Raw genomic sequence first — 27,323 nt, forward strand, 5'->3', positions numbered from 1 at the left:
AAGGTATTACATTTTAAAGTCAATAGATGTGTTTATCCAAGTCACTCCTAGCTCACTTCACAAGGAAGGCTTTGGGGTTTTTACTTTTTGGTTCCAGACAAAGTAATTTTTCTTTGTCCCTTTTTTTTTTCCTTTTAGAAAAATGCAATGCATTTTTCATATTAACAAAACAAGAGATTGAAAGATTACTTTTGGCACTTCCCTTCCATGACCCATTAGTTGCTTACGTGAGGGAAGAAAGGCAGGAGATGGTGCTTGCTGAGACTGCAGCCCCTGCAAATACCAGTTTTTTTCCTTTGGAATATCTTTCCCCATGTAATTTTTAAAGCAAACTGCATCACATTGATTACAGAACTCCTGATGTGGCCAGATGAGGGGAGCAGTTATCTCCTTTGCTTTGGAACCCCAGCCCTCACCATCCCCAGCCCTGGCTGACTGCTTTGCAGCTGCTGCTGCCAGCAGGACTGTTTCCCCTTTGGTTTCCTCATGAACATTTCCATCCAAAGTATATTTTGCATTTTTATTGGTCGTCCCCAGACATGTGGCCTTTCATCTCTTGACATTGAATCCATATGCTGATCTCAGCGGGGCGTGCAGGCTGCAGCAGCTTCCCATGCCACACCTTCCATGCATCGCTGCTGATGTTCCAGGTCACATCCCATCCTCATCCCATGTTTCACGAGCCTCAGCATCCTCTTCAGGCTCTGTCCTGCGCACCATGCAGCTGCCCTAGACCCTCCCTGCCACACTCCTGCTGCCACAGCACTGCAATGAGTCTCTCTGTGCTTTCCTTCCAGAAAACACCTCTCATTTACCTGGTGACCGCTCCCGCCCAGTAACCCAAAATGTGTGTGGCCCCACTGACACCCACAGCGGGGATGAAGCACCCTGGGGATGTTCAGTCACTGGGGGATGGTTCCAACCCCCACCAAAATCCACAGAGATTTTGTTAAACTGTGGGATTGGTGCTCTCCACCAACTTCTCCACTCGGCAGCTGTGGGAAAGGGATCACAAAGGCAATGCCCAACAGCCCCAATGTTTTCCATAGCGTGAATGAATTCTCCCAGGCTTTTTCAGTGGCCCTAAGCCAGCTCTGATGATCTATTCTTGCCATGATTTTGGTTAAACAGTCAAACGAAGTGAAGACTGCTGGAGAGATGGCAGAGGTGTGGGAAGATCTCAGCCTTGACGTGGTACCTCGGATGTACCTGAGGCATGACAGAGTCTGGAAACACATGGGCCTGGTCCTGTGTTAACATCTGCTCCTCCTGCCTGGCATGTGCAGCTCCAGCTGATGTTGACAGGAGTTCCATGTGTGTTTGGACAGAAGAGCTGAAGAGCCTGAAGCAGAGCCACGGTGCTCTCACTGTTTCACACCTGGTTCTTCCTCATGCACTACAAAGCAAAAAAAATCCCTCCTGCTTGTTCTGGTTTGATCTTTTTTGTAGATCCCAACACAGCAGGCAGCCTCAGAGCTGCCCCCAGAATGGGTTTCTGCTCAGTTTGGATCGCGAACAAGTTGTCAAAGAAAATTATGCTGTAATCCTGGGAGATCCAATAAAACTGTCCCACAGGTTAGGGCCTTGCCAGTTGGAGGCAGTTCTTAATGCAGATTTCACTCTGCATGTGTCACATTCGCTAATTTTCCATGAATGATTCCCGATTTTCAATCGACCTTGGTCTTTAGGTTCATAAAACTTTGTTCTGCATTGAAGTCTTTTGGCAATGTGAAGTTTTGCCTGAAATAAAGCATGAAAGAGACATCCTGAAATATAAATTCAGTAAGGTTTTGCACAGGGAGCAACATTACTGTCAAATGGTACATTTTGTGCTGCTTCTACTGAGTGAGGAGAAGTTCCCATAGAGAAGGTGATAGGATTTAGGGAATACGGATTCAGCTTGTATTTCTGAAAGACTTTATACTGAGTTTGTAAATGATTTGGGACTCAACTTTTCCCCTGTAAATACAGTCTCTGTTTTTCCTGTTGTGTTTCCTGTAGTCTCCAAAGAGACCCAGTGGAATTGCTGTACAAGTCCCATGGAATAATCCATCTGTTTCAGTTTCATTAAATGCCTCGCTGATGCCCTTTCCTGGGAGAGTAGATCATTCTTCCTGCTTTCCTACACACCAGCCTGGCCCTATTTACATGAGCTGACAGACTACCTGATGGAGCCATTATTCTCTTCTCACATATAGTCTAAACTATTTCCTCTTGCTGGGCACAGAGCAGTTTTAAATCAAGACGTCTTAGTTCATGGAGGTTAGGAACAGTCTTATAAAATGCCTTATTTCTTCCTTGCTTCTATGTAAATCTATTTTATTGGACAATTGGAAAACATAACACTTGGCTTGTGTGGATAACCCCCTATGTGCTTCCAAATACAATATACAGGGGTTTTTTTCGGAATAAGCTTCTAATGAAAGCCTGTTTTTCCCTGCATCCTGGCAGAGCTTTTGGAGAGCAACCTGCCCTCCTGGCTGAAATAACACCCAAGCCCAACCCTTGGCTGGGAACTCTGCACAAAAAGACATTTCAGGGCTGACATTCAGGTCACATCAAGGTGGTTTCTGTGTGATTTTAAGCCTGAAAATGCAGGTTGGAGCAGTGCTGGAATCAATGGAAAAACCTCCAAGGGGTTTTAATAATTCTCTATCACCTGCTCTGCCTGGTAAAAGGAGGTGCCCAAGAAGAAATTAACCCATGAGGCCCCTTTGCCCATTGCTGCCAGGCAGCCTCTCATCCCTGCCATCACTCCCAAATGTGTTCTGGCAGGCAGAGTTTGTTCTGGCCCGGAATTGGGTTTACAGAGATTAAAGAGCCGCTGTGTGGTGGGCAGCGAGCCTCGGCAAGCCGGCAGATAAAGGCGGCATTGGAGGCGGAATGGGCACGGCGTGGATGGGGGCTCTGGGGGAACGGGCCAGCCGGGGGGGGAGGTTCCACGTCCAGAATACACATGGATTACTGATAAATGCACCAATCTCCACACTTTGAGCAAGAAGTGCTGGCCTGCTGGAAGCCCCTGTCCCTCCTATCGCAGGGCCTGGCTCTCTCTCGGCTCTGGGGCGATACAGTGCAGCCGTTATGCTCTGCAGGACTCCTTGTCAGCTGCCCAGAGTTGTACAAACACGGCAGGAAAACACCACCTGAATATTTAAAATCATCAACAGGCTCCTTTAATGCCTCTGCTTGACATTTAATGCTCTGCATTGAGGAAGAAATAGTTAACTGAAACACCAACTCACTTTTGCAGTCAGGCAATATCTTGCGCTTATTGTCACCGTCAAAAAGTGTTTTCACTTAAACCATTCTACTGCAGCACAGGGCACAAAAAAAGGGAAAGGATTTACTGCTGAATGCTAAGTCATACTTCATTTTGCTATTTAAGGAGCTAATACAGTAATGGAATACAGCATAGGCCCAAATAAAAGTTCATATGTTACTGCCAACTCCAAGCAATTTAATTTTGTGACTCAGGCAGCATAATTGTGAAATTGGCTTAGAGCTCATTGTGTTGTTTTATTTTTATCTGTTTGTATGTTTAAATGCATGCTTGAGGTTCATTACGACCCAAAGGTTCATCTCAGTTACATATTGAGGATTTTCAGTGTAATTGTATGGGTTATGAGGCTGTTTTTTATGGCTGAGAGCAGAGATCCTCTCAATTGTCTGCAAGAGTTGGACTGTAAGTGAAATACTAAATGCACCAAAACACAATAAAACAAAGAGGACATGGGAAGCCATAGCACAGACACGCTGTGGTTCTGCTCCATCTGGCCACCCACCTACCCTGCACAGCCACAGGGTACAGGCATACAGGGAGAAAGGGATGAGCAAAATACCTTAAATGCATTTCCTGAAAGGGCACAGAGTACAGATTTGACTTGGTTTGTCTCCAAACCCAGAGATAAAAAAAATGTGAAATTCTAAAGCATTAATTATAAAGAGAGGGTGACAGCTTTGTTTCATGTCAGGGTGCTTTTCATATGGCAGTCTGAGGCTGTGTGCGGGTGCTGAGTGTTTTCAAATGTAAATCTGATGGCAGGCTGCAGCCCGTGGAGTAGATAAACAAGCTGTATTTTTAAACGCAGTGTGAAATGTGGGGGCTGACGTGACCATTATCAGAGCCTCACACATGACTTATGAGCCATCATAAAATACTTTCATATTGCAACAATGAAAGCTGGAGCTGCTCTGTGGTAGGCTTGTTTAATCTGATAGTTCACCCGGCTTCCCTCACCGGGGTCTAGGAGAAGGCAGAAATGTTTTCCAAGAGCTGAACTTCTGAATGCCAAGCTGAACTCTCACAGTTTTTTACAAAGAAAAAAAAATTCTTGTTGAATGACTGATGAGGAACTGACTATTAAGGCAATGCAGGTAACATTTTCAGGGACTTAGGGGCATTCCAACCTGCCCACGAATCAACTGAACTAATCAGCCAGATCAGGGTTGTGATATGAATGTAAAGAATTAGCTCATCTCCTTTTATTAAATAATTCATTAATGTATTTTATCTGAAAATGAGCATTCTTAAGGGTTCTTCAGGCTAGTGGTACACAGCTGGATGGACGTAACAAATGCAGTCACTTCATCTCTTTCTAAATAACCAGTCTCCAGACAACTTGGAGACTGATCTTGTAAATTCTTAATGCCACAAATTTCCTTTTCCTTTGATAGCCTCTTTCATCTTAATTTATTCTATTGCATTGATTATGTAAGTGATTATTCTTAGCCTTGTTTGTATATCCAGGTGATACTTTACAGAATACCTGCCAGCTGTATGTTGTTTCTGTGTTAGTGTTCGAGCTTAGCTGTAGAGGTCTCAGGTGCTGCATTTTATTCCTCCCAGTGATGTTGGTTTCCCGCGTGATCTTGAATGAATCATCTGATTTCGCTGTTTCGCCGCTGCTGCTGCAGTTCATCTGCAAATGCAGGAGACACGGCTGTCTCTGAATTTTGTGAAAATCCTCCTGTGAAGATGCTAGGCCGGGTCACTCCTCCCAGCAGATGTAAATGCTTCCTTTCATCAAGTGACAAGTGGGGACTGCCGCAGCTGCTGCGAGCGGCGGGGCCGAGGTGCCCTGGCAGCCCCGGGGGAAGGAGGGAGCGCGTCCCGCGCGTGTCCGGGGCGATTCCCGCTCCGGCCGGCCCCGGGCAGGCTTTGCCTTGCGGCCGTGGCTGGGATCCGGCTGGCGGGGGGCTGCAGCAGCGTCTGGCCGGCTCTGGAAGGGCCGCTGGGGCAGCCGTGCCCTCCCGAGCAGCGAGTCCAGCTCTGTGGTTTCTGGCTCTGCAGGAATGACTTCAATGGCACGAGCCCACGGGAAGAGCTGGACCTTGGGGAATATTGCAGGGAGCCTAATTTGTCTTCCTGTCATGGGCATGAGGCTCAATTACCTTTTCCCCCCTCGTTCTATTTATTGAAGAATATGATGAAAATGTATGTAAGCAGTCAAATATTCAAAACTGTTTCATTTTGGCAGAATACCTTTCTCTTCTTGTTTTCACACCGTTTTACTTTGGGGACATGCAGGCACACTGAATTCATGTCTATGGTGCTTTTACACTGAGCTGATTCCAGTCAGCCTAATCACAAAGCTGGGCAAAGGAAAAACTGAATTTTCAAACTGATGACACATTTATACCAGAATTGTAACTTTATAATATTAATGTATCATTTAACTTACATGTATACTTTGGAATGTTTATAACTACCGTAAATCACAGGCGAGAGGGGCCAAGAGAGTGCCACACAGCATTCCTAGTGCAACTCCTAAAATAAATACAACAATTGCAGGAGAGCAACATTCCCTGTTTCAAAAGGGAAAACGTAGCTGCTCTGCTGCACATGGGAAATGTGCTTAGTTAGATCTTCATCAGGAGCAAGCTGAGGCAGTGCTGTGCCTTTTCTCTGTGACTGTGCTGGCAATTCGGCAGGGATTTCTAAGGATGAAGTGCCCATTGAGCCAGCAGCAGCCAGGAGTTGTGTCCCTGGGAAAGGACACCAGGCAGCAGCTGCTGACATCATTGTTCTCTTCAGTATGCCAGCCCAGATTTTTGGATGTGATGTTGCCCCCTTTCCTGCATGGTGACTGCCCAAGAGCCATCCCCACTGAGTGTGAAGAGTGTGAAACTCTCTGACCTCCATCCACCTTGTCTTGCAGGGCACCTTGAAAAGAATAAAACCTGCTGTTCCCTGACCTGTAAAATTCTATGGCTGATTTTCTGACCTATTAACCTTCAGTTTTTCCTTTAAGATTTAACTGTACTTTTATGACTCAACCGGTGGACTGTAAAATACACATTTAAATGCATTCAACTCAGATAAGGATCTCATCGTTGGAACAACCTAACTTCTTTTTGTGAAGTTAATCACACCCAGATTCTTCTGGATTCATCAGCACCATTACCAATACCTGGTTTTTCTCCCTGAAGTTGGAAATACAACCGGACACAAAGGCCTTCAGTTCTGAAAAGACAGTAATAAATATGGCAAATCTTATTGAAAATCCCACCCAACTTTAGAGACAAATCTACAGAAAGCTCAAATTCCAGTCTGAATTCAGGACAGCTTTAAATATTAAAAATGAATTAGCTTCTGCGATTTAGGTGAAAGGATGACTTTTTTCCTAGCTTTATTATGCTGAAAGCACTGTTGAGCAGCAAGCACAATGTGGTAACATTGCACAGGCAGCAAAATACCAAAATAACACCAAGGACAGGAGACTGTTTTAATGTACTTTCTGGTAAGTTATTTAACATGCTTTTGTTGGCAGGGTGGATGGTTTGGGGCTTTGGATCAGGCCTGGATTACTTAGAACAGGCAGTAGGCAGTGCCTCTCACGTAATGGTTGTTCCCAAATACAGCTGAAAGCCGGTGTAATGGGACACTCAGTTCTGTTTCTCTTCCCTAACACTGACACCACAAGTATCCCAGCATGTCCTTAAGTTTGGAAGGAAAAAACCTCTCCATTTCACTGCGTCTGCAGATGCTGAGCTGGGGTCCTCATCTTACCAAGAAGTCCCGACTGCCCCTGCCCGGCAGGAAGGACAGGACCCAGAGCTCTGTCCTGGGCTGCACAAGCCAAGTGAGTTATGTGGAGAGCAAAGCTGATGTCAGAAATGGGTTGGCAGAGCCCAGGGCAGGTTTTTGGCACTGCTGTCTGCCAAGGGCAGGTGGAGAAGAAGAGCTGTGTACAGCAGAATCAGCCCCTCTGCCTGTTTGATGTTTCTTCACAGTAACTTCACCCTGGAAACATTCTGACAGGTTAACGACCCAAAAAATGTGTTTCCTTTTCTCCCCTATTGGATCAACAATTAAAAGTTTTATTTTAATACACTGCCTAATTTAGAATGGGTTCTGTCCATCATACACAGAAATGCCATTTTTTTGAGTCAAATATAACCGTGCCCGTGTTCATACACTTTCTCCATGCAATCCTTGGCCTCTGCATTTCAGAAACGTGACCCTGTGAGGTGTTTATAGAAGGCTAAATATAGGTTTATCTGTTATAGTCTTTCCATGAAAGATCTTTTTCCTTCAACACATGGAGATTAAACACACGGAGCAATATTAGTTAACACTTAAGTAATGCCACGCTGTGAAAAACACCAGGAAATTCCATTTTGAAGTTGACGTTCCAGCCCAAACTTCTGTTGATTTTATATTTCTTTTCTCCCAGAGGCATGAACGGAGGATAGGGTGTTGCTGGAAGCTGAGTGACGCTGCTGCAGACGGGTGTTTGGAGACACACCTCGCATTAAGCTCTCTAGGTGCACTCTGAGGGTTCATTAGGGCCATGGTGGGAAGCAAGAGCAAAAATCCCACTGTTCTCCGCAGCCCAGAACCTATTGGAAGCAATATCTGCAAGTCCAGTGTGTTAACTCTGAGTTAAATAAAAGAAAATGAACAAAACTTGAGGGAATTTGTGTCAGGACAGCTGTTTGTGTGCATCTTCTGCTGGTCTTAACCCTCACACATTGGGCTTTCCTGTTAGCGTTTACAATAACATCATTGCATCACAGTCCTAGTGTTTAATATTCCTTCTTTCAAAATGCTAAGTTGCAGCTGACTCCTTGTATCCTTCTGGGATAAATGCAGAAAAAGCTTTCCTTAACAGCTGCTATATATTATTGTTATTAACTATTACATCATATCTTATTACAGCTCTATTACGAGTTTCCCTTAAAATCTAATCACATTCTGAAATTGTTTACAGCAAAGCTAGAAGCAGGCTCAAGACAGAAAGTTCACATCCCAGCATGGGCCTGAACTTTCCTGCAGTTCAGATTTGTTCAGACACAGCATTTAACTCTCTTGTTCCTGAAAGATGGGAGCAACTGCAGAGTTTGGATGAGCAGAACCACGGCCATGAATGTATGTTGGGACACCTGAGAGGTGTCTGGAGTGGTGGCAGCTGAGACAAGGTTTCACCTTCTGGTGTGTCAGGCTGAAAAGCAGAGAGACAAGGAGTGAAATTGTGCTTCCATATGTGTGAATAGCAAAACATGCACTGATTTCAGCAGAGCCAGAGTTTCACTCCAGCTGAAGAGATGGGTGACAGACAGACAGATATTAATTCGTTAACTCATTTGAGCTAAGCTAGGCTTATTTCTCTGCCAGTGAGCTCTGGCAGAAGTGAGCTGAGCTCCTTATGGCACATGTCTGGGAGCCCAGCATGGGGAAGGACAGAGGACTGGGAGTGGTTTGAGGCTCCCAAGCTGTAGAGAAAAGCTGTTCTGTGCTCAGATCTCCCTGATGAAAAGGATCCAGAGGCCACCTGAGCCTCCAGAGCCCTGGCCCAGCACCTCAGAAGCTTCACCATGATGCCCAAACCTATCTTGCCTCCAGCTCTCACCCTCCAGCCTCCTGCAGAGCAGGAAAGAGCCCCTTGGCAAGGCAGCAACGGTGCTGCTGCAGGGAAACACCTCAGGCTTCTCCTACGGGAGCAGCTCCTGCTACTGTGGGCAAAGCTTCCCAGGATGGTCCCTCAGAAGTGCAGGCTCATAACAGTGGAATAAAGCCAGGTCACCAGTCTCATCCACACTCTGACATTTCCATAGGCCTTTGCTTTACAGCTCTGATATTAAGTAGTTTGGCTAACTTTGTAGAAATGTTACTATTTTCTCGACAAAATGTCAAGTAAGTTTTCAGGTGGGAATACTTCATAACTGAAGTATGTTTTCCTAAGGGCAATAAACCACTAAGAAATGTACTTTTTTCCCACCCAGCCTTTGAGCCAAAAGTTTCACATCTTTTTCAAAGAAATAAAATTATAGGTGTTTTTCTGCAGTAAGGTGAAGTACCACCTGGGTGGCAGTGGTAGAAAGCTGGGCAAACTTTATAAATCTAGAAGGGGGAGATTGTTTTGGCATGACTTAGGGTTACAGCCTGGGTTTCCTATGCATAATTTTAAAAGGAATTGCTCAAAGCATCAGGAAACTATGCCCAGTGTACAATTCCTACCTCTTCAGACTCATGGAAGATTGCCATGGCCAGAGAGGACTTTTTCAGCAGAATGAACAGTGCAGTCAAGAGGCAGATGTTTATTTCTTTATCTGACAAGCAAACACCCCTGCACATGCTGGTTTAAGAATGTAGAGCCAGTTGAAAATAAAGAGTTGGTGAACAGGGTTTAATTTGGTTCCTGTTCCAGGGTCACAGTGGGTTCTCATTGTCTGCTGGCCATGAGGACAGCACTGAACTGGTGTCTGGGACATCTCCAGCCTAATCTCAGCCCCACGAGAGTGTGGGGGATTTTATAGTTACTGGTAAAGAGCTGAGGGGCCAGAGATGCACTTTAGGTTTGGTCATTTTAATCTCTGGCATCAGAGAGCTCAGAATGTGATGAATGTACCGAGAATGTACCTTTTCTGATCTGAATAATAGAAAAAATGAGCATCAGTTAATCCATTATCACTTTACATTAGATAGGGATGGTGAGGAAAGGTGAAGGACAAAGAAACTTTTGCTAAACTCTGACAGTGGTGCAAGAGCCCAAAGGGTTAAGAAGTGCCTTGCAGGGCTGTCGGGCACCCTGAGTAATTTTTGTGAAATCAGGCAATGTAAAATCCCTCTCCTGGAAATCAAACAGAAGGAAAAGTAAAGTAAAGCTACAAAGGAGCTCTCGTTCTCTGGCCTGCTCTGCGTGCTGGCTTCCTGAGTGCTGGGCTGAGGAAACTCTGAATCCTGTGGAAGAAATCCATGGAGAGGAAGCAACAGCCATCACACAGTATAAAAGATGTGGCTGGTTTTAATCAGGGCTGAGTCTTCACAAATAACAAATGGGAAGGAGAGGTTAAGATAGGGCATAAGGCTAAGCTGATAAAGCCTTTTCTGAGACAAAATAAGAAGGGTGTATTTCAATATGCCACTGAGGGGAGAGCTGAACAAAGTAATGTGTCCAGGACATACAAACCCCATCTGACTCCAGGCTCATGCTGCTGCCCAGCTCATGGCCAGCAGTAGGCTCCTAATTTAGGAGTTCTGAGTAACCCCCATTGGAAGGGGAGTCTTTTTGACTATGTAACCGGGCCAGACCTTAATTGAATTAGACATCTAAAATTAGACAGTGTGAACATCCACACTCCCCCATCCTCTCCCCAACCCCTCAACATGCACATGAATCACTTGCCTGGGAGTGTCCTGGCATTTTTCAAACTTTATTGAGGGAAAAAATACCCGTTTTGGAATGTCAAGTTAGTGAGAAATGTGTGAACAAGAGCAGTGTTTGGCTCTGCCTGCATCCGGGATGCAGAGAGCTTTCCTGCCCGGGTGGGACCTGGGATCTCCTGCTGGGGTGGAGTGGGGAAAGGGGTTACTGGTGCTGCTGGTGAACACACTGAACATTTCCAGTGAGATACGCATCCAGTGCAGTTTTGAATAGTTCTTCTGCAGCCCATATCTAACACCAACCCTTATATTGTCATGCTTCTTTTCCTGAAATTCTGGTGTGTTCAGAGACTGGATAACTCAGCTGGAATCAGGAGAATGCTGGTGGCAGAAAGCAACATTTCAGAAGATCTCGGTCTGGTGGCCACGTGGGGGGTTGGCACTAAATCATTTAGTGCTGCAGCAGTAAGGCTAAATAACAATTCCAGCCTCGGGTACCAGCTGATGTGCGGGCCAAGGGAAAAAACAGCTTTCTGGATTTCTGTAACAGATATTGGCAACACCTTGGAGCAGAATCTTCCAAGACCACAACAAAATTTTCAGTCCCTACTGGATTTTTTTCAGCATAGAGCTGTGGTTTGTGTGGGTTGCTCCTTAGTGTCTTTCAAGTAACCAGCCTGCTGCTATACAAACATTTGGGGTATGCAGTGGCCGGTGTGGATGCTGCCTTGATTTATAACAAACCTTGGGAAGAACTCCTACAGCACCTGAAAGCAATCTTTCAGCAGCTCAAGGAAGCAGAGTTGACTTTTAATTCCCCAGTGTTCAGTAGGAAAGCAGGAAACCATTTATATATATATATATATTTTCTATCTCGTACATATAAATAAATATATATATGATATATAGAAGGGAAGGGAAGTTATGAAACCAGAGGTACATAAAATGCAAGCTATTAAAATGCACCTATTACCGACTGCTAAATTGCCGGTGAGATCTTTTCTGGGTATTAAGGTATAGTATTGGAAATTTATTCCACATTTTGCAACACTGGCTGCTCAATCAACTGATCTCACTAGGAAAAAATCATCTCATAAAATAAATATGACCCCATGGCGTGTGCTAGCCTTTCAAGGACTGAAATCAGTTCCTAGAGATCAAATAGTTTTCATGAGCCTGGAATTTTTAGGTCAAATCTCAGTGTTAATTTTTAGGGCAAATCTCAGTGTTAATAATCTTAAACAAGGGTCAAAATTAGCACAAAATTTAAAAGGGGGATTAAAAAAAATCCACATTTGCTTGATAAATTATCTGAAAGAAGCTGAATTCCCGAGGTACGCAGAAATTTTAATGGAGTGGATCACAGCATTTCCCTGGAAGGAATTACATGCCACACGAAGGCATAGGTGATTAAAGAACAGGAAATTCATAAAGCCAAGCAGAAACTTAGCAATCACGTAACTTTATATGATCAGTTTGGTAACTTCCATTTGTGTTGGACCAAATCTACCAAAGAACATATTTTTCTCAGAGTGACTGAGAATAGAGGGATCAGTTTCTCATAATGCAATTGCTCTTTGCTGAGGTGATTTGGAACAGGTCTTCCCAAGTATAAATCTTTTATTGAAAAAAGAAATCATTAAAAAATGATCAAATACAAACTAGGATCCTTGAAGTAAGGCCATGTTGCCCATGATTCCCGGGACACCAGAGATCACCCTGGTCTCCTTCTCTCCAGTTTGCCTGGCTTGACTCAGAGAGCAACAAATGTGGAATGCAAACAACTATTCATGCAGAGAGCTCACTGGTGTAAGATCGTTTCCTTCAAAGAAAATAACTTTTCTGAGTCTGGGTTTCATGATTCTTCACTCCTGGAGCAAACAATATTCAGCAATAAAGAAGGGTCTGGAATATAATTTTCATTCCTAGGAGTGAAGGATGGTCTTGGCCAAAAGAAAAAAGACTAAATCTGTCCTGAAGGTGGGAGGAAAGTGTGCAAGTGACACAAGCCAGTGCCTCACCTGCTCTCTGGCAGTGTGTGTGCATGTGCTGTGGAGAGAGAAACTGCAGACACGCTGAGAGCCCACCCTGTGCACGGTGGGTTCCCTGAGCCCTCCAGGACACCTCTGAGCCTGTGCTTCAGTGCAGCTGAACCAAGCCATGTCCTCAGTCTGAGAAACTGCACTATATCCATTCCTCTCATTAATCTTTCTCTACATCTCGTGTCTTAAGTGGTTTCTGAGGAGGTTTGAGTTGTTTTCTTTTTCCCAAAGAATACAACTTTGCACAGCATGAAGGAAAACATCCATCCAGCAACACCAGTAATTGCAATAGTGGCTCATGCAACTCCAATCCTTCCAGCCCTGCTGCTACACAAAGGAAAGCGATATTTCCTTGGAGGCAGTGGCTCTCCACAGTGTTTGTTACAGGTGCTCCTCTTCACCTGGCTGAGAAACCTGCAGCACAGTCACTGAGACACGGGTATTAAATTAAGTCTTTGGTTTTCCATGAGCTCAGGTGTCCAGCTCACATCTGGGCCCAGGTTCTCTCCATGGAGAGCTGACTGGGGTCTGCAAGAGGGAGAGGAAGGAAATGGAAATGCAGGGGATTGACCCTTTGCTTAGCATTTCCCGTTTATTCACCAAGTCACGCTACCTGCAGCTCTGAGGACTTCCTGCATGACAGCAGTGGTTCAGATAAGGTGTTGTTGAAGAAGGGACACTATTTGCTTTTATTCTTTGGGTATTTGCACTTGAAGGATTTATTGGAAGCACCATGGAAAACAGCTAATCTCTATACCCCGAATAAAAAATCCTCACACTGCTTCCCACTGTGAAACACGATGTGCCCCGGTCATTTGGTTTTCCATCCAAAAACCCTGACCTCAAGTTCTATTTTCTTAGGCAGGCTTACATTTAATTAAAAGGAAACTATCAGGCGTAAAAGTCCCTCTTAGATATGCTGCATCCAGTCCCAGGTTAGGCCTGCTCATGACTTCTCCATGTACAATTTCCTCCAGGATTCTAACCCATCCCAGGACCCAGTGTGATGCAACAGCATTTTCAGCACAGCAGATAGGCTAATGCTGGCCTGACAAGCGAAATTAATTATTGCATTCCATTAATTTTGAGTCATGCACCCAGCCCATGGAAGCTGGGAGAACCTTGTGCAAAACAAACTCACTACATTGTGCTCTGATGTTATTCTTGGCCGGAGTTTGAGGCAGCCTGCTGGGGTCCTCCAGAGTGGCTGAGCATCCGTAGAGCAGCTGCTGTCTTCAGAGAGAGGAATAGAGGCTCATTCTTCATCTGGGACTACAATAGGGATAGCAAGGGCCTCCCTGGGATCTTTAAATGCAGGCATGACTTGGGAGGGTGGTGATGTTGGCTCCTGACACTTTTGAGTGTTGAGCTCCAATTACATATTTACTTGCAATTGCTAAGTGACTGCTTTGAGCTTTTCCTGTGCAAAGCTGAGCCCCTGGAGCATGCTGTAGGAATGGCTGTGGCAGGGAAGGGACTTTGATACTCCTGAGAACAATGTGACCTCCATAAAGGCCCCATGACAACTGCATGAAATTTCCTGCACCGCAGCTCTCGGCTGGGACCCTGCAGTAGCATCCTCCCAGCCGTAAAGAACGGCTCAGTGTGACTCAGAGCAGAAACACTGCCCATCCCAAATGTTGTTTGAAAATTCTGAGCGTGAGTCAGCCCAGTCTCCTCTGGGGAATACAGTTACTGTCAGCGAGTGTCTGCTAAGCAAGGCCCTGCTCAGGGATCATGTCCAGGGGTTTCTCCCATGGGAACCTGTGCTGGAGACACCCGGGTACGGCGCTGGGCTGGCACCGCTTCAGGCAGTCCGTGACTCATGGCAGTGTCTGCCTTGAAATACTGACTCCATCAAACCAGGAGTGCTGATGGGCAACTTCCACACTTCAGGAGAATGGGATAAAGCAGCACATCCCAGGCTCCTCCATAGGTTGACCTGGTCCCACGATAAAAAGACAGTTTGACCCCTTCTCCTTCAGTAAGGACAGTGGCTAAGGCCTGAGGAGACAAAACTGATGGACAAGCCTTCTGCACCATCACAGCAGGGAGCAGACACTGTGTCCATAGCCTGCAGGCCAGGGCAGCAGTCCCCACGCCAATCCCAGCTCTTTTCTCTTTTTTCTTGTCAGACTGAACTGGGCTGGGTCTCTGTATTAAATGACTTCACTCACTTTGGTAAACAAAACAAACCTTTTGCCCTGGCTGTATGATGGCTTGGGCTCAGCAGTGCTCCGGGTCACTTCTGTATGCGCTGCTGGGCTGAGGAGACACAGCCTTGCCCCCCTCAGAGAGCCTGGACCTGCCACCACAGCTTCCCCAAGGCCACCCAGGAGCCTCCACTCTCACTTCTTCCCTACCAACGTCAACAGAGTGCTTCCCACCCCACCTCTTTTCCTTATCACCCCTTTTCCATCTCTGTCTGACAGATAATGAAGTGTATAAGTGCTGTCTTGTCTCAGGTATCTGTCTGGGGCATCAAAAGATGTGCCCTGCAGTGAGCAGAGGTGTTGTGACCCAGTTCAGGTGGTGCTGTTTGCACGCACCGCTGCTCCTGATGAGCTGCTGCTGTCAGGCTACTCATTTGGTGTGGGAGGAGAAGCAAGGAGGTAAAATTACCTGTACAGGCAACCTGAAAAGCCTTTTGCTGAGCACAAGGACAAAGTGAGGGTGTATCAAGTGGAAGGCAGCAAGTCAGGAGAGACAGCAGAGTGACAGAGCATCTCCTTGTGCCCCAGAGCAGCCTCTTTGCATGTGCCCCTGATCCAGCTTTTTGGGATGAGAGGAAGGAATGAGGAGCTCCATCTCCCCAGCACAGCCTGGTCTTGCCACTGTTGTGCCTTTACTCTGGGGGCTCCTCAAGCCAAGAAAAGGAGGTGCTGACCCAGGATGTGGGAGCTTTGGAAGTGATCCTGTTGGCATCGGTTTTCAGTGGAGAGATTTTCAGTTAGTAGAATTATCTTAAGGAGAAAAATTCTCATCTCAACCGAGTCCCACCTTTTCGAGAGCTGAAATATCTTGGGTTGCGCTTCTTCATTTTTTAGTATGAAAATTCTCTGCAAGAATATTCCTTGGAAATCACTGGTTTTTGTGACTTTGTCTGCTTTCATCAGCTTGTCCTTGGAGGAAGAAGAAACAGAAGGACAACTACCAGAAAAACAGCTTCCCTCCAGGAGAGCACAGGAGGTTCTCTTTGCTTTCAGTGTCCCAGCAATTCTGTCTGTAGCAGATGCTGTGTTTTCATGGTGGCTCTGACCCTGCTGCTCAGGAACCACTGAAGAACCATGGTAAAGACAATTCAGTGCACTCAAACGTCAATGCCACAGCAGCAGGATGCAGAGCCAAGTGGACTCTACCTTTTGCAGACAAGCCTCTTGTTGTACCAGGGCAAATGTACCAAAGTCATCCTAATTTCTTGACTTTGCATCTGAGCATCTCAAAAGAAATTTCACTTGTGGATGAGTCAAATGGCACACATTGGCTCCCACTTCACAGCCAAGAATCTGAAGCTGAAGATGACGAACCCAAACCACATGGAAGACTAAAGCCTGGCTATTCCCATTCCTGTGCTTACCATGATAGGAAATTCAAAGTTACAGTAGCTTACTAACAGCAGGGAGCAACTTAGTCCTCCAGGTGTGAAAATATGGGTAATAAATATTAATAGAGCAAAGCTCTGAGAATAGCCAGGGAAAACAAGTCAGAAACACTTTGCAGAATATCACCGATTAAAGTGAAACTTCATTTAAAATCGTCAAAAGCGGCAGTCCTTCCTTTACCATTTCATTTTTGTCACATCCAAATGTTTCAGTTTGGTAAGAAAAAGCAGCTTTGTTTTAACAGTATCCGTTGGATTACTTCTGATTTATGTTGTACATCAATCTTAGAATAGGTGGTTTGTTGGGTTTGTTTTAGGAAGAACTGCAGTTTTCAATATGATGCAAAAAATGTCATTTTTGACCCAGGACTTTGCAAGCTCCTTCTTTGTCCAGGGAGGAGCCAGGACCACTCTGGTAATTACAGCCCCACGACCATCCTGGCTGGGGCTGGAGTGGGGTTTGCAGAAAGTGCTGATGGATTTGGGAGACATTTCCCCACATTCTGTGCAAACCACTGTGGAAAACAAACCCAGGGAGCACCTGTGATGGAGTGGCTGCCTGTCCTTTGAGGACTCCATATAAATCTCTGCAGCCCCTGTAACCACTGACCCAAACAGTGCCCAGCTCTAATTAAGGCCTTAGAAGATTTCTTGGGGTGTACAGCGGGATGTCCCTTAGTTGTTCCTGCAGCAAAACCCCAACTCTGTCTTGCCAGCCTCCCACACTCAGCTGCCCACTGGAGTCAGTAGGAATTTAGAACGCAGAGGTCTTTTAAGGTCAAGCCTTACATGGATTTTGATCCATCCTGGTCCAAATTTTCAGGATGGAGGAGTCGAGCATCCACATGAAGGCACTAATTCACTGTCTGGACTGTTGAGCACACAGGTACGAGACACCACTTTACCCCAAAACATTCCCAGAGGCACCCACAGTGATTTGCTGCTGACTCTTCTATGGAATATAATCATATTACTCTGCAGTGCAACTGCAACTGATGGCAATGAAACTTCATGTATTGGGAGGACAAACAATTTTGCAACAGCCCATGAAAAATCAGTTTTAGAATGACACAGATTTTACCAAAAGACTCGTTCTTGCTAAATAATGCAGAACTAAATGAATGGTTATAAAGGCCCTGAAATGGATGGTGTGTCCTGTTTGATTTTATAAAGGAAGAAAATAATAAACTACATTTTTAAACTTATCACTTCAACATCATCCTTGGTGCAAAACACCATGTTCAATTCATTAGCAGGTAGTTCCTGAGATCACTCACTCAGGGACTGGACATTTGATGCAGTTCTTTGACTGTAACAGACTGTCTCTCAGACTCCTTCCTTATGTATAGCAAGCTTGAAACAGAGCTAATGAAGGCCAGATGGCTGCAGGCTCCTTCTCACACCCATAATATTGATGGGAACATTCTGGAGGGAGTGGATTCTGCCCGAGTCTTTTCCTTGTGCCTGACATGATGATAACCACATTGCAGCCTCTGCACTGTTTGGTCCTAACTCGATTCAAATGTTTCCTGGATTTCCAGCAAATGAATGAAGTGCAGCTCAAAAGGAAATATATGCAGGCCTTATTAGAAAAGGTTGTACTCATCACGAATCAGCTAAATACCTTATTTCTGACAGCGGGGAAATCCTTTTATTGCTGAGTTTGTTTGGAAAGATTCTGAATAGTTCATTATAAAAATGCATTCATCTCTGCCAGAATATGTAGAAGCAGCCAAAGAACAAAATCTGGCCCCACTCAAGTCCATGGGATTTGGCATAAACTGGCAGAACTACTGGGAAGAATACTTTGTTCTGGATTAAAGTAGTACATCTTATGTGCTAATGGAACCCACTGAAGTGTGCTCGCCAACCTGAAAAGGCCTTGCAGTTAGGTTCTGTCTGACTACGCTAATTAAGAAGAATAATTAAAGCCCTACTATAATTCTCTGGAACACTGCAGATATCCCAGATATTTCACGGTTGCACAGGATATTGCACAGGATTAGATACTGTCTCTGTTGGTAAATTCCTCGTGGTTAGTAATCTCATCTTTTATATTTTGTTTTTAATAAGGAGCTGCCTTCATTCTGAAGCCAGCTCTGTTTAAAGCTGCAAGAAAAAAGTAATTAAATTTGACAGGACTCGCTTTCATGACATATATTGCAGGCTATCTCATGACACACAGACCTGGTCATATTTTTGTTATAAGGAGTTGATTTATTTTCACCAAGTATCTCTTTTAGAATCAGAGTTTTCCTGAATTCTGTATTTCTCTGGCTAAACAAGCCCTGCTGCCTGTCTGTGGCTCTGTGCTCTGCAGCAGTGCTGGCTGCACACCCTGGGTATGTTGACATGTAATGGTTTGAACATTTGACATTTATATGTGGCTGGCATTCATTTTGTTGCCTTGCAACCATCTGGTTCCAGAAGAAACTCATAAAGTGATCCTGAATCATGCAACCACCAGACAGCAAACAGATAGAGCTGTAGGACTCTGACAGCACATTTATCACCCTCCTGTGATAGCTGACACAAACTGCACTGCCCTGTCTTCTCCAGTCTCCATCACACAGACGGCCCAGGGCGGCACTTGAAAAAGAGGATTTGATTCTTCCCAGAAGTGGGAGTTTATGGTTCACCCTGCCTGTGGCCCATCCTGCGTGCAGGCTCTCTGTGTGCCCCCCAAATCTCTGCATGCACCAGCATGTGCCACGGGGTCCCTGCATCTGACATATGGGAACAAACCACCCCGAGCTGGAGAGAACGACTCCAAAGCTCAGATTTTGAGTTGAATTTTTCCAAACTTCAGAAATACTAGGGGGCAGATTTCAAGTCAGAGCCTTTCATGCTTGTGCATGAAAAGAAAATTACAAATGTACAGCCCATGCTGATCTTGATGGTGTTAGCACAGCTGAGGACAGGGGACTGGCAGTGAAGCGCTGTCCTTTTCTGGCTCCATCACACAGGCCAGCAGCAGCAGGGAAAAAGCCAGCCTGTTTTAACAGAGAGAATTTTGTCCCAAATAATCTTGCCACAAAAGCTATATTCTTTATTGTCAAGTGTTTTTCTCAGTAGATTAACTGATACAGGAATGAAAAGTTTCTAGGAACAAAGTGCATTCTTTAAAATAGAGCAAGGGGAGTGCAGTTGCATTTTTCTTGGCGGTGGTTTATTTAGGAGGACAGCAGCTCCCCTGTCATTTCACTTGATTGTCCTCTCCTTTTTATTTCCAGTTTCTAAATCTCTGACACTATTCTCATGTCCCTGAAGCAAAGAGATCACTTTTCTCAATAAATAGGAAAACTGAAAAATGCAGGAAGACCAGGTTATTAAACCCGAAGAACTCTCACTCACACATTATGTAATACCAATTTAACAAGAGTTTTGCTCTGTAATCATATCCACATAACTCATTCTATAACTGGAACCTTCTCTTTCCAAATTAAATAGGGCTTTTTAAAATAATTGGATAATGTGACAGTACTGCAGGAACTTTGGGTTAAGATTTCGTTATTGGAATGCATTTTTATTTTCAGCTTCCATAGATGTGTACCCAAACACATACTACACACTAATGCAAAATTCCTTTTTACATTACAAAATTCAGCAAATAATAGTAGCAGACACTGGAGGGCACCTGCCTCAAATTCTCACCTACTTAAATATGCCAGAAAGGAAAAGTAAGTACTTATGGTGACTGGAAGGACTTCCTTTTCAATTTCAATTCAAAGTGCCTGTAAAAATATTTTATTAGGTTCACACCGGTTTTCTGAATCTTTAAGATACATGTGTATATCAGATATGGAACCAGACAGGCAGTCTGAGTATGCAGCTGGGAAACCAGGTACAGAACTGACCAAGATCAGCCAGGTCAGCACCAGTGTTAGTATTTCCTCTGTTCATAATTCTTATCTTACAAAAAAAATACAAACATGGGCCACATCGAGGCTGTTCCTGTGCCAGGGATCCTTATATGTCTATGGACAAGACAGCAAAGGCAGGGAGGGAGGCACAGGCAGTTAGGGATGCAGAGCAGGAGCAGAGCTTTGTTATCAAGATTGGTCTGAACTCAACAGAGGCAGGAATTCCCAGTGCCCTTTAATGGTATTGGCTCTTCAGAGAGGGCTTAAAATCTTATTCTTGCAAACTGCATCTCTGTAAGGGGTAGATAAAAAGAGAGGCTTTGCAAAGAGCCAGAGATCTGCATCCATGTCCTTTGCACTATTTTTGACAGCCCACGGGAATGTCTCTGCACTCCTTCAGGGCATCAGCCTCCTGCTTGGACCAGCAGATGGAACAGATTTTGGTTTTACTCTTTTACATTCTGTATTAAAGCAGTGCAGGCCACAGCATCACTTAGTGATGTTCAGATTGCCAAGGTGTGGAATACTCATCTGTTTAAATTCTCAGTGGATGTTGGACATGGAAACTCTCCCAAGCCCAAATCTTGAAGAGTGACCCTGTTCTGCTGTCTGATAAACACTGTCTCTCCATAAACCTGAGTTCATTGCATCAAGCAACAATACACTTCAATAAACAGATAAAAGAGATCAAAAGGATTTTACAGAAAATATTTTTGCAGGAAAAGAAAGACTACTTCAACTCAATTCAAATTTAGTTGTTTGAATTTTATTTTAAACTATTGATTGATTATTCAAATTCTTCTAGGGCTGCAAAAAGTGCATTTTATTCTGTGCACATACATTGGAACAGAAACCTTATTAAAAAGCTAGTGGAGGTTTCCAATCAGAGGGGCCATTTGATAGACTAAGCTATCTTTAGGAAAAAACAGGTTTGCTGTGTTAAAAGTCCTAAATTAGTGTCTGGGGTATTGTGCAGGAGTTCTGCCTGAACTGAGGCTTCCCTGAGATTCACATAGGTTTAAGAAAGAAAAACACTGAGAAACAGATAGGGCAAGTAAATTAGGACAATATCTGACTGTCTGCTCCCATGTGTGGGTGTAGCTGCTGGTGTCTATATTGCAGCTACGCACACGAAAGCAACAGGAGATTGGAGCCTGGCTTTTCCCAACACCAAACCCAAGCCTGGATTCCTCTTGCACCACAGTTAGGTGCTCCTGTCTTTCTACCTTTTTCTTCTTCAGATGATGTTGTACAACTTGATTGTACAGCTTCAGTTTTTCCATGTAACACAGCACACAGCTGAACCCCCCCCCCCTCCACTGCCTCATGGGCCTCAGTTGTTTTCCCACTCGGGCTGCACTGAATATCCTGACACCAGGTGTATTGTATTTTTTTTTCCTGGCCTCTCAGTTTACTGAAAAGCATGAAGAAATGCAATGAAATTCCTCTCCACAGAGAAATTCTTCCTCTTTATAAAACAAACTGAAAGGAAGAAGCTTTGTGAAACTCTGAAGCTCTGGGAACTATTCATGCAGCTACAGCTGTCCTAGGGCTGGTGTGAAATATCTGTGAGTGACATGACAGGTAAGAGCAACCAGGATAGAGGAGAATTACCCTGGCCCATTTTCCTCTGATTGCTGAAACTCAGTTGCTCACTAGGAGGAAACCACAGAAATGGGCACGTTTTACAGTGTTGTGTCTTAGAAACCTGCATAAATGGGCACGTTGTGTAAGCTTTGCTCTGAGAGCCATTATTGTCACTGCCAATATGTCTTAGAAGCCGGGACAACCCTGGAATGATGGCAGATGATGATTCAAGGCATGACAGCGAGGGGCTCAGGAGGGAGCCTGCTTCTGAGAGCTGATGGCAGGAATAACTTCCAAAACACGCGGCAGGCTGCAATAACAGCGTGTCCCAAGGGCACACGGTGCAGGGAAAGAAAGGGAGAATGGCTGCGAGCTTCCTGCCTGGAGCAAGCCCCGGCACAGTGGCTCTGGCAGCGATGCCTATTGCTCAGTAACTCTTGGTCGCTGATGGATTTCAGCGGTCCCCCTGGGAACTGCCAAGAGGTTTTCCAGCAGAGGCTGGCACCGGGATCTTTCGGCGGCAGTGCAGTGTGGCTGGCATTTAGAAGCACAAATGGTCCAAGAAGATTCCTTGCTGTTCACCCCCCATGACATGGCGCAAGCCCCGAGGTTCTTTTCCAAACAGGATGGAGCATTTCCAAGCTATTTAAATCTAGTGGAAAACCTCTCTGCCCTGATTCTCCTGCTCAAATGCCTCTCTGAGGGTATGCAGGCAGCAAACCACAACCGGAGGGGAGCACTGGGGGTGAGGAGAGAAAAATGAAATGTTTTGCAGGCTGTGGTGCAGGGAGGCTCTGCCAAAACTGCCTTAGCTTGGGTACCTGTCTCCGCCCAGGACGGGGCACCTCCTGCAGGACCCGGCTCCAAGCTGGGCTCTGGGAGGAGCCGGGAGATGCGGGTGGCAGCCGGGGGGAATTTCCAAGCTCAGGCTGTGTGGTCTCGATGCTTGCCAAGGCAGGTGAGTGCGGAGGTGCTGAAGTACAGCGTGCCCATCAATCCACATCGGTCACACGATCCCCGAGTGCCTCGTTCAGCGGAGCATCCTGTCCCCAGAGGGTGCATCCTGTGATACCTGAGCAGCAGAGAAAGAACAGCCTGCCCCAGTTGCAGCCAATTCAAAAGAAAAGTGAGATACCAGCTGCCAACTGGAACATAACTCTTTTGTATGCATCTTTATATATGTCTCATCTCTTACCCTTCATGCAAGAAGCTTTAAAAATATTTATGGATAATACGTGCCGATCCTTCCAACACAGCTATGTTACTGCTGAGGCCTTGCTATGGCCACATATCTTTGGTATCAGCAGCATTTTGCTTTATTATTATCTCTGAGCAACTATGTCTTCTTATCCATTTTCCCTCCTGTGGTTTTGTTTCTTTTCCTAATTATTTCCTGGTTTTATACTGGAGGTGAAAAGCTGAATGTCTGTTCAATCTCCAGTACCAGAATAAAATACCTATCAATGCAAACAAAGGAGAAGTAAGTTCCAGGGTTTTTTTCACCATCCTTGCAAAAAGCAAGACTACAGTAATTTTTAGAAATTTTCTGCTGGATTTTGGAGAATTTTTTTTGTATTTGAACCAGCCAACACAAAAGCCATTCTTATGCAATACTTAAGGAGGTATTTCACTCAAGTTCTGAACACTGTTGGAATGTTTTCAAAGGAAAAAATGAAGGAAAGGCCACTATTAACAGGCAGTTAGAGAAATTTTCAGATTACTTTCAGTTTCTTACTTATCTTGGCACGCCATTAAAATAATTGCACTTGCTGTAGTACCAGAGAGATTGATTAGACTGAAAACTTTATTGTTAGCCTCTTTAACATTATATTTACCCCTTTTGGCAGCTTTTGATTCAGAGTGAGGCACTAAGAATAAAAAATGGAAAGTAATGTCTCTGAAGAAGCTTCCATTTTAGTAGCTTTAGTTTAATCACTATAAAGGGGAGCTCTGGTTTAGTCTCGTTTTCTTGGGATTAAAGACTTTTAATTATTGCTTGCAATCAAGCTTTCTAGCCTTGCGTGAAGCAACACATTAAAGCTGGGATTTTAAAAGAGCCTAAGGAAAACATTTATCATTAAAATTCAATGGCACTGGCAGCTTAGCTCCCTGCCTCCTTTGAACATCTCGGGGTTTCCTTTTAATAAAGTAACATCTGTGAAATTTAGAAAATAATATTAATTTTCACCCCCTCTGGATTTTTAATGGCTCTATTGACCCAATGCAAGCCCATCCTCCACTCCTGCAAGCCCTTCCTGCACATTTCCTGGGAGCAGTTTTTAATCCCAGCATTGTTTTTTATAGGAATACGATATTTCTCCAAAGTAGGGAACTTTCAGGGCCAGAGTGAGTGTATTCTCTAAGCATTCTCTAAGCATTCTCTATTCCTGAGGCAGAGAGATGAGCACCAGCTCTGGTCATGGACCAGCTGAGGGAGTGGCTGCAGAGCATCCCTGAAATGTCTGATCCAGAATGAGGCCAAGGTGGAGTCTGTGCATGTGTGTCTGAGAGTGAGTGAGTCTGGAGGGCCTGACCTGTGTTTGTGCTAAAGTCTTAACTGATAATGATAATTTTACAGTCTAGGAAATCACCCTGGTACTCTGGCAGAGACTCCCAAAAGCAAACCAGCACTGTCTGCTGCTGACCTGAGACCAGTCCCTAAGTCTGTGCCCTGCCAGCCCCACCAAATACCCTTAGACAAAGCTCCTGCACTAAAAGTGGCATTTATCTTTAATTCTTTCTCCTTCCCGAGTTTCCACTGTATTCCCATTACGGACAGAAAATTGGCAACTGCTCAGATTAAACACCAGAGTGAATTTGCTTGGCTCCAAGGAAGACATTTCTGTGTCGAAAGGTAAATTATGTTGCTGTTTTTCCACCTGTTAATGTGCAGATTATATAATAGAGATACTTTTCAATTTATTTTTTTCTTCTTCAGATTGCAATGACGTTGAAGATTTGACCTTCACAGCTTCTTCTTTGCTTCATAGAATAATGCCAATGCTTTTGTCAAAAAGGTCAAAAAGTAGTATTTGAAACCATAAGGATTTTGCTTGCTGCTTACAGAGATTATTTTAGTGGTAAATCTTACAGAAACTTTAGTCCAAAGCCATTTTTTAGGTTTAAATCTTTGGCAATACAAGAGCTCAATCCTAAAATTTAGATGGTTGTGGGTAATGCTGTTGGAAATGCAGATGTGTGGGTCCCAATTTGCGTGTGTTTTGGGATGTCTTGATTTCAGGGTAGCCAGGCTGTAACATCTTTTGAACTCCCAACTTCCTGGGATGGTGTAGTCAGGACATTCGAAGAGCAGTCCCAAGACATAATGAAAGGGCGAGTACAAGTGGTGAGAGCCCCAAATGAATGGCCTTAACTTGGAAGTTGAACAGAGGCTGAGCTCTAACCAGTGGTGATTTCCTGCAAAGGACTCCAGCTACACACACATCAGCAGCAGAGATGGCACACAGGAGCCCACTGAAGCAGCTGGGCTTTGTATTTTCTGATTGCTATTGAATATGCAATGGGAATTTCTCGTTACTTTTTAATCTTTCCTTAAACAAAGTCATAGTTCTTCCACAGTCACCTCGGAGACAGGGAGAGAAATATTTTCCTAACAATTACTGCAGTCAGCTTAGCTGGGCATTTGAAAGTACCAGACATTTTAAAACATACAATAACAGTAATCTTTAAAAATACTTTATTTTAAAAATATTATTTGGGAAAAAAAGTCCTTGCTCCCTTTATTCAGCAGGAAATGCCACACAATTATCTTTATTTTCTTACTGTTTGTGGGATGAATTGAAAATCAGTATTTTAGATAAATTTACCTAGCAGCAATTAACATTTAATTTCCTTTAAAAATATAGAAACAAGATTAAAATGCCCATTGGGGGTGATTTATCCTTGATTGAAGTTTAGAAGTGACTGAGAAAAGTTGATGTTCAGTGCATTAATCAAGAAATAAGAGAATGAAAACTTATGTTTGATATTCCAGAAGCAAACTTGGAAGTGGCTCGGAAACTGGCTAAGTTTATTTTTATTATCAGGGAAATAAGTGTCTTGCAGGCACACACAGGTGACCACAGCCCACTGAAGAAGAAGAGCAGATTTTCATTGAACCCAGTGATTTGGCAGGCTATGAAAGATGGGCTAATATTTGCACAGTCAGTATTTTCTATTTCCTTAGATGTTAAAGGAAAGAAGGAATTCAAATGTGATAACTTGTGACAACTTACAATGATCTGTATTAATTTATTATTTATTACTATGATTATCTCACTGGAGAGTGAGTGGATCTATGATTTAGACCTGCCCATCTCTGCAGAAACCCAGGGGTGTGCAACTGCTCTGCTTCTCCTTCGTAAGGACCTTGTCCAGCTCCATGCATGAAGGGCTGGGACCTCAGTGTACACAGCAATTATGGAGTGGACACGTAAAAATGGAGACAGAATCATGACATTTTTATGGCATTTTGACTCTTTGCAGAATGTCTGAATAATTTGGAATCTGGTCCATAAAAAATAATATTCCAGATTGTTCAAAATGCATATGCAGTTGAATGATCAGTTTATATGTCCAATTATTTGACTTGTGAGTAGATTGGGTAAAACTTGGCATATTTTTTCCACCATATGGTTGTACTAACTTTCTTGAAAGAAAAAATGACCTGAAATTCACATAAATAACTGTCCCACAGTTTTTCCTGTCTGCCTGATTTTGTCTATTTTCCCCACTAGCAACCAGAGATCCAATAAACTATTGAAGGCTAAAGGCTGATGCAAGTCCTTTTTTAGGGCTGTGATTTCAACAACAGTGTATGAAGAGCTTTTTTTAAAGGAGGGAAGAAGAGCAAACAGCTAGAAAAACAAAAAATGTAAAGTGCTTATGCAAAAATCTGTCATGGACATCTGGACCACCCTTGTCCAGCTCAGGAAATGTAACACCAGTCATGCTTCTAAGTGAAGAGAATCAATTGCACTTTCTGTTTGTAGAGGATCAAAGGTCCCCTGTCAGCTCTTCTTTCAGGCTGGGCAGTAACTCGAGGTCTGGGTGCAGGTCTCCATCTCCCCTCAGTCCTGCAGCACAGCCAGGGCATCACAAGGTGGTTCCAGCCATGGTGGAGCTTTGGCTCCTCAGCATCCCTGAAATCAGGCAGCTGTGCTCTGTGATGCTGCAGTGGTGGTGCAGAAAGAGGGAGAGTCTGGCCTGAAAGTCACAGAAATCACCTTTTTTTGTGAACACTTGACTCTTGAGCCCAACTGTATCACTGTTGCTGTAGCACACATACAACTCACTGAGTTACCAAGGTTTAAATCTTGCTTCTGTAAATGCAGAGTATCTCTGCTTTATCCCTAAGATTTTGGGACACAGGGGTACAGAGCATAGATTTATAACCATCTTATTTTTGGAATACCTAAACTGTTGCTGACGTGATAGACTGTATTTGCTCCAAAGGACTCGTATAACCAAACAGACACAGTTTGATTTAAGATTAGATACTTTTGTAAAAACAAAGCTTTACAAAATGTAAGATGAGGGAAAATTTGCCATATTTATAGTTCAAATACCAAAGAAATCTCTCTCCCCAACACTAATGGGTCTAGACATCTGTTTTTCATGCT

At 44.2% G+C, this 27,323-nt stretch overlaps 1 long non-coding RNA gene across 1 annotated transcript; it reads left to right on the forward strand.

The window, feature by feature from the left end:
• Positions 1-22,174: 22,174 nt before the first annotated feature.
• Positions 22,175-26,528, forward strand: LOC116452540. Its single transcript, XR_004243535.1, has 3 exons — positions 22,175-22,447; positions 24,455-24,556; positions 24,641-26,528. It is a non-coding gene; the product is annotated as an uncharacterized LOC116452540 (long non-coding RNA).
• The last annotated feature ends 795 nt before the right edge of the window (positions 26,529-27,323 follow it).

The sequence above is a fragment of the Corvus moneduloides genome, chromosome 17 (genome assembly GCF_009650955.1).
Source record: "Corvus moneduloides isolate bCorMon1 chromosome 17, bCorMon1.pri, whole genome shotgun sequence".
NCBI classification, from domain to species: domain Eukaryota; kingdom Metazoa; phylum Chordata; class Aves; order Passeriformes; family Corvidae; genus Corvus; species Corvus moneduloides.